Below are 8,406 nucleotides of genomic sequence, written 5' to 3'. Positions count from 1 at the left end.
ATAAGTTAGGAAATATGATTCTGACTCTGATATGGTATTATGAAAGATATAATTACTAAGAAACTCAGATGGAAGAGATTTGAGGAGGTCAAATAATATGTTTATGAAGATGGAATCTAATTGATTACCGTATTTTTCGCTCTATAACACGCACCCGACCATAACACGCATGTAGTTTTTAGAGGAGGAAAACAAGAAAAAAAATATTCTAAACGAAACAGTGGATGTATGATTTTTGTGGTTCATGCTGTGGCCACAGACATGTGATCTGACAGTGAGTTTGGAGTAGCCCAATGCAAAAATCCTGAGGATCCATGTGGATCCGTGCTTTGTAACCACGTTTTAAGTGGGGAGGGAAGGAAAAGCACTCAAGGGACAAGGAGCATGTGTGGGGTGGGTGAAGAAGGATGCTGCTAATAATGAAGAAGAAGAGGGGTATAAGGGGAGAAGGCTCCTCTCCTCTCCCTCTTTGCTCCTTTAAAGCAAGCAGGTTCTGCTTTTCTCCCTCCTCCCCGCTCATCCCCAGCATAGCGAGCTGAAAAACTTTGCTGCTATTTAGTGAGCTGAGTGGGGAGGAGAGAGGGACAGAGAGCCTGCTTGCTTTAAAGGAACCAACCGGACAGGAGCCGCTTACACTCGTGTAAGCAGCTCCTCTCCTCTCCCGCTTTGCTCCTTTAAAGAAGCAGGCTCTCTGTCCCTCTCTCCTCCCCACTCAGCGGCTCTTCTCCCGCTTTGCTGTTTCAAAGCAAGCCACGGAGGAGGGAAGGAAGGGGAACCATGGATTTTCTGCTCACGACTGCAGCAGATCCCCCCGCCACCCGTAGGCATTTCCTCCATAACACGCACAGACATTTCCCCTTACTTTCTAGGAGGAAAAATGTGAGTGTTATGGTGAAAAAAATACGGTAATTAATTAATTGTTAATGTTGTGGTGATTCATTGTATTTTATTTTATATTTCAGGGCAGCAGCTGAAGGAGGAGCAAAAGGGTTTTCTTGTGTGTGTGTTTATTTGTGGCTGATTAGCTGCTCTCCCTGTGCAAAGGTCAGAGGGGGCAGGGTTTCTGTTGAGTCAGGTGATTAGCTGTGTGAGGAGCTTATCAGAGCTTGCAGGGCAGCGGCACGCGCAATTTGATCCATCTTTTAGATTTAGGGGAGCTAGTCTCAAACGTTTGTTGGGGGAGACCTAGGTTTTTTTGGGGGGGTATTTGTCCTGTCTTCACGCCTTTTAAGATGGAGGACCACTGTAGCCACCCCCAACGACACATTTTCAAGATGGAGGGTGAGGGAACAGCTGCAGTCGCCTGCGGTTCCTGCGCAATGTTTGCCATCTTGCCAAAGGTTGCAGGCAGCTTTATCTGCAGCAATTGTATGTTGATTGCCCTCTTAGAAGACAAAGTCCAGCAACTGGAGGAACGTGTAGCTACGCTCCAAAGAATTAGAGAGCTGGAGCTCTTCTTGGAAGCAACAGAGAACACCGTCTCCACCAAGGAGGAGACAGGGGACACCCCTGAGAAGGAGGCTAGTTCACCAACACAGGTGCCAGATATATGGAGAAATGTGACTCAAAGAAGTAGGAGGCCCAGGGTTCGCTCTGATTGTTTAGAAATACACAATCGCTTTGAAGTCCTCTCCCCTAGCATGGAAGATGAAGAACAGACACCATTTGAGGATCTCTCCCTCATTACAGTCAATCAGGTATATGAAGACGGGCAGCAAAGTCAGTCCTCAGGGAATGTGCAGGTGACCTTGGAACGGACAGCTCACGGAAGAACCCCGACCAAACCTAAGAGGAGGCGTGTAGTGGTGATAGGGGATTCCCTACTGAGGGGAACAGGAGCAGTGATCTGTGGGCCTGACAAGATGTCCCGGGAGGTGTGCTGTCTCCCCGGGGCTAAGATCCAAGATGTAACTGAACGACTGCAAGGAATCATAAAACCCACTGACAAATACCCCTTCCTCTTGGTTCATGTGGGAACCAATGACACTGCAAGCAATAGCCTCCAGAAGATCAAAAGAGACTACGAGGCTCTGGGCAGGAAATTGAAGCAATTAAATGCACAAATTGTCATCTCATCTGTCCTCCCAGTTGAACGATGTGGCCCAGGGAGAGAGGGAAAAATAGTGGAAGTGAACAGCTGGCTTCGCAAATGGTGTAAACAGGAACGGTTTGGATTCTTAGATCACAGACTGCAGTTTCTTGAAGATGGACTTCTGGCAAGCGATGGGCTGCACCTCACAACGGTTGGGAGGAATGTTTTTGCCAAAAATCTCAGAAACCTCATCAGGAGGGCTTTAAACTAACTAATGTGGGGGAGGGAGACAATGCTCCTGAAGGTAGGAGTCTATCAATTGATGAAGATGATCATCCAAATGTCATAGACCAAATGGAGCAAACAGCATGCAGACCTAGTGGTGGGAGGAAAAAATCCTTAAATAAGAGACACGGGGGAATGATTAATGGACTTCAGTGTCTGTACACTAATGCGCAAAGCATGGGAAATAAACAAGATGAGCTTGAGCTCTTGGTACAGCAAACTAAATATGACATAATAGGCACCACTGAAACCTGGTGGGATAAGTCCCATGATTGGAATGCAATAATGGAGGGATACAATCTATTTCAGAGAAACAGACCAGACAAGAAAGGAGGAGGAGTGGCGTTATATGTCAGGGATGTGTATACCTGTGAAGAGATCCAAGATTTAGAACCTCAAAGCCAAAGTGAGAGCATTTGGGTCAAAATTAAGGGAGAGAAGAATAACAGAGACCTCATTGTGGGAGTTTACTATAGATCCCCAAGCCAAACCGAGGACATAGATGATGCCTTCCTGGAACAGATGGCCAAGCATGCAAAACGAAGGGAGATAGTAGTAATGGGGGACTTCAATTACCCGGATATTTGTTGGATGTCAAACTCAGCCAAGAGCATAAGGTCAAACAGATTCCTCACTGGCCTTGCAGACAACTTCATTGTCCAGAAAGTGGGAGAAGCAACAAGAGGAACAGCCATTTTAGATCTGGTCCTAACCAATGTTGATGACCTGGTTAGTGGGGTAGAAGTGGAAGGATCATTAGGCGCGAGTGATCATGCTCTTCTGAAGTTTACTATACAGCGGAAAGGAGCAGCCAAGCATACGAGGACTCAATTTCTTGACTTTAAGAAAGCCGACTTCATAAAACTTAGGGAAGTGCTGGGTGAGATCCCATGGAAAGTAATACTAAAAGGAAAGGGAGTTCATGATGGCTGGGAGTTTGTTAAGAGGGAGATAGTAAAAGCACAACTTCAGACAATACCAATGAGACGGAAACATGGAAGGTGCCTAAAGAAGCCAGGGTGGCTATCTAAAGAACTTTTAACTGAGTTAAGATTAAAAAAGGATGTGTACAAAAAATGGAAAAGGGGGGAAACCACCAAAGAGGAATTCAAACAAATAGCCAGCACATGTAGACACAAAGTCAGAAAAGCTAAAGCACAGAATGAACTCAGGAGGTTAAAAGCAACAAAAAAGGCTTTTATGGGTATGTTCGTAGCAAAAGGAAGAACAAAGAAACAGTGGGGTCACTCAGAGGAGAAGATGGTGAAATGCAAACAGGGGACACAGAAAGGGCTGAACTCCTCAATGCCTTCTTTGCCTCAGTCTTCTCCGATAAAGAAAACAATGCCCGACCTGAAGAATTTGGAGCAAATGATTCAGCAGAGGAAACACAGCCCAGAATAACTAAGGAGATAGTACAAGAATACTTGGCTAGTTTAGATGTATTCAAGTCTCCAGGGCCAGATGAACTGCATCCAAGAGTATTAAAAGAACTGGCAGATGTGATCTCAGAACCACTGACAGTCATCTTTGAGGATTCCTGGAGAACAGGCGAAGTCCTGGCAGACTGGAGGAGGGCAAATGTTGTCCCTATTTTCAAAAAGGGGAAAAGAGAGGACCCAAATCATTATCGCCCAGTCAGTCTGACATCAATATCAGGGAAGATTCTGGAGCAGATCATTAAGCAAACAGTCTGTGAGCACCTAGAAAGGAATGCTGTGATCACCAATAGTCAGCATGGATTTCTGAAAAATAAGTCATGTCAGACAAACCTGATCTCGTTTTTTGACAGAATTACAAGCCTGGTAGATGAAGGGAACGCAGTGGATGTAGCCTACCTTGATTTCAGCAAGGCATTTGACAAGGTGCCCCATGATATTCTTGTAAAGAAGCTGGTAAAATGCGGTCTTGACTATGCTACCACTCAGTGGATTTGTAACTGGCTAACTGACCGAACCCAAAGGGTCTCATCAATGGTTCCTCTTCATCCTGGAGAAGAGTGACTAGTGGGGTGCCACAGGGTTCTGTCTTGGGCCCGGTCTTATTCAACATCTTTATCAACGACTTGGATGATGGACTCAAGGGCATCCTGATCAAATTTGCAGATGACACCAAACTGGGAGGGGTGGCTAATACCCCAGAGGACAGGATCACACTTCAAAACGACCTTGACAGATTAGAGAACTGGGCCAAAACAAACAAGATGAACTTTAACAGGGAGAAATGTAAAGTATTGCACTTGGGCAAAAAAAAAATGAGAGGCACAAATACAAGATGGGTGACACCTGGCTTGAGAGCAGTACATGTGAAAAGGATCTAGGAGTCTTGGTTGACCACTAACTTGACATGAGCCAACAGTGTGACACGGCAGCTAAAAAAGCCAATGCAATTCTGGGCTGCATCAATAGGAGTATAGCATCTAGATCAAGGGAAGTAATAGTGCCACTGTATTCTGCTCTGGTCAGACCTCACCTGGAGTACTGTGTCCAGTTCTGGGCACCACAGTTCAAGAAGGACACTGACAAACTGGAATGTGTCCAGAGGAGGGCAACCAAAATGGTCAAAGGCCTGGAAACGATGCCTTATGAGGAACGGCTAAGGGAGCTGGGCATGTTTAGCCTGGAGAAGAGGAGGTTAAGGGGTGATATGATAGCCATGTTCAAATATATAAAAGGATGTCACATAGAGGAGGGAGAAAGGTTGTTTTCTGCTGCTCCAGAGAAGCGGACACGGAGCAATGGATCCAAACTACAAGAAAGAAGATTCCACCTAAACATTAGGAAGAACTTCCTGACAGTAAGAGCTGTTTGACAGTGGAATTTGCTGCCAAGGAGTGTGGCAGAGTCTCCTTCTTTGGAGGTCTTTAAGCAGAGGCTTGACAACCATATGTCAGGAGTGCTCTGATGGTGTTTCCTGCTTGGCAGGGGGTTGGACTCGATGGCCCTTGTGGTCTATTCCAACTCTATGATTCTATGATTCTATGTTTTATATTCTTTTTTCTTTTTCTTTTTTCTATTTCATTCTTTTCTCTTTATTACTGTCAATTTTCTCTTTTGTTATGTTTATGTACTGAAATTAATAAATATTATTATTAAAAAAGGATGCAAATGCAAATTGTGCGCCAGAGGCGTGTCCGCAGCGAGAGGCCCCATTAGCGAAAGTGCGCCTCAAGATAAGAACGGTTTCAGCTTAAGAACGGCCCTATGGAACGAATTAAGTTTGTAACCACAGGTACCACTGTACCTTTTTTTGAGCGGAGGCAACCAGAACTGCCTCACCTTTCCCTCCAACTCAGTTTGTTGACCCTCATCTCTGCATTCAAACACCAGTCTAGGGTTTGTACAGCCTCTCCTGTAATTGAGAAGCTAGGCATCATCAGCATACTGATGGCACCTTGCTCCCCCAATCCTAATGATCACTCTCAGTGGCAGGGCTTTTTTTCAGCTGGAACTTGCCACCTCTCAGGTGGGCACCATTGCCATTCTAAGAGAATAAGGGAGGCGTTTGTGGCGAGTTTCAGCAACTCTTTTTCTAGAAAAAATAGCACTGCTCAGTAGCTTTATATAGATGTCGAATGGCACTGGGGACAAAATAGAGCCCTGTGGCACCTCACAGCACAAATACCAGGGGACCAAATAACACTCTCCCAGTGCTATTCTCTGGGTGCGACCCTGCAGCTAAGAATAGAGCCACTGCAACACAGTGTCAATGATACCCATTCCACAGTGTCAGTCCAGAAGAATACCATGGTGAATGGTATCAAAGATTAGGTAGAAGGTGGCATTCTGCAAGTCCTCTCTCTAAAGGACAACCAAGGCTAATTCAGTCACAACCCTAGGCTTGCAATGAAAGTGGCATGGACCAAGAAAACCACCCTTGTCTAAGAATCTCTGAAGTTGTTTCGCCATGGCTTTCCCAACCACAATTCTAGGAACTGAAGGAACAAACACTTTGCCATTAAGGTGTCAAGGTGCAAGTACATACTTTGATTTGTGCTGCTCTTAATCAAAGGTTGCAATCCTCCACCAGATTATTAATCTCCACTCAAATGACTCACCCCACCCAAGAAGCAGCCTATATCACAGTAATGATATAGGAGGCTCAATCTCATCCAAGGTCCCTGTACCTGAAAGGAACTGACAGAACACATCACAGGGGATATTTTTCTCCCTTATGGGTAGTCTGTTGGGATCAACACACTGAGGGTGGTCAGGGCAGAAGCCAATAGTGCACAGAGTAAGTGGGTGGCTCTTTCTGATAACCCCTTCTCTCTGTTCCTACTGGCCCAGCAGGTTTCTTGAGCAGATAAGACCCCTTGATGGAGGTCTTAACTGATCGCTTCCAAAAGGAATCCCGCCTCTATAAGTCCATCTGTTTAGACCCCCACCTTTTCCATTAGCCATCTGCCCTTTCTCCAAGGTCCCACCACCCACATCAATTTAGGCTAAGGACCACATGCAGCCCTTGGGCCACAGGTTCCCCACCCCGGACCAAAAAGACCTTTGGTTTCCTTGTTCCTGCTCCACATCATTGGCTGGAGTGTGGAAGTGAAAAACCTGAGTGCCATGGCATTACCGTATTTTTCGCTCCATAGGGTGCACCTAGTTTTTAGGGGGGGTCAAGAAAAAATATCTTATTCCCCCCCCCCCCCAGCCCCAAAGAGCAAAGAAGCCAAGACAGGGAGCGGGATCCATCCCGCTGGCTGTCTTGGCTTCCTCTTTAGCTGCGCACAACCTCTCCAGCCAGGAGAGGCTGCGTGCGGCTTTGGCAGAAGCCAAGACAGCGAGCGGGATGGATCCCGCTCGCTGTCTTGGCTTCATTTTTAGCCGTGGGGCTGGGGCGGGGGGGGGGGGGAAACCGCTTGGAACCAATTGGAAGCCACACCTCAGTTGTCGAACATTTTGGAAGCTGAATGGGCTTCCGGAACTGATTACATTTGTCAACAGAGGTTTGACTGTAATTGAGAAAAATTCACAACAATACTTTAAAAGAAAAAAGGTTAAAATACTAAAACATTAAAATTACCTGAACTTTCTAAGCATCTGGGTAGGTTTGTCTAAACAGGCATGTTTTTAGCAGGTGCCAAAAAGGGTGCAGTGAAGGCTCCCGCTTGATCTCAGTTGGCAGGGAGTTTCAAAGTACTGATGTTGCCACACTAAATTATTGCATTATTACAAATGCAAAACAAGTATTATGTGACAAATATCTTAGCCAATGCTAACGCTGAGGTTCGAAGAAGAAACACAGAACTAAGATACACTGTATACCTGATGGATTAAAAAAGCTCATGAGATCCAGCACTTAGCTAACCCCCATGATGCACAAAGCTTCTTTAAAGCCACAAAGACAATCTATGTGCCAATAAATGATATGCCTCCTACCCTCAACAGACCCTCAACAGACACTTCTTAAAGGTAAAGAATCTATTGCACTGTGCTGGAAAAAACTACTGTAGACTTCCATAGTCAGGGATGCCAACTTGAATAGAATATTTGAGGGGAGGGCAGTTAAGCGCATAATCAATCGCATGATGTGGCACATGTGTGGGATGTAATCCATTGGGAGCTGTCAAATACAGTGGTGCCCCGCAAGACGAACGCCTCGCAAGATGGAAAACCCGCTAGACGAAAGGGTTTTCCGTTTTGGAGGCGCTTCGCAAAACGAATTTCCCTATGGGGTTGCTTCACAAGACGAAAAAATCTTGCGCGTCCCCGCGGTTTTTTTCTGCTTTCCCCCCCTTTTCCTAAGCCGCTAAGCCGCCTATCAGCTGTTCCGCTGATAACCCGCTTAACAGCTGATCGCGAAAAGCCGCTAGACCGCTGTAGCGCTAATCCGCTAAGCTGTCAATGGGCTTGCTTCGCAAGACAAAAAAAACCGCTAGACGAAGAGAATCGCGGAACGGATTCTTTTCGTCTTGCGAGGCACCACTGTACAACATTCCTTGTTTTCCTAAAGTAGACATGCAAAGGAATGTTTGGTGCAGCCAGTCAAAACTTTCTGTTCCTCCTGGGCTGGAGCATCCTTCGTTGCATGTGACAAGTGGGTGGGCGTGACCTTTCCAGACATGGTAAAAGGCCAAGGCATGCTGC

The sequence above is a fragment of the Podarcis muralis genome, chromosome 1 (assembly GCF_964188315.1).
Source record: "Podarcis muralis chromosome 1, rPodMur119.hap1.1, whole genome shotgun sequence".
Lineage (NCBI taxonomy): Eukaryota > Metazoa > Chordata > Lepidosauria > Squamata > Lacertidae > Podarcis > Podarcis muralis.
The sequence above is the reverse complement of the archived record's forward strand: the minus strand, read 5'-3'. Positions refer to the sequence as shown.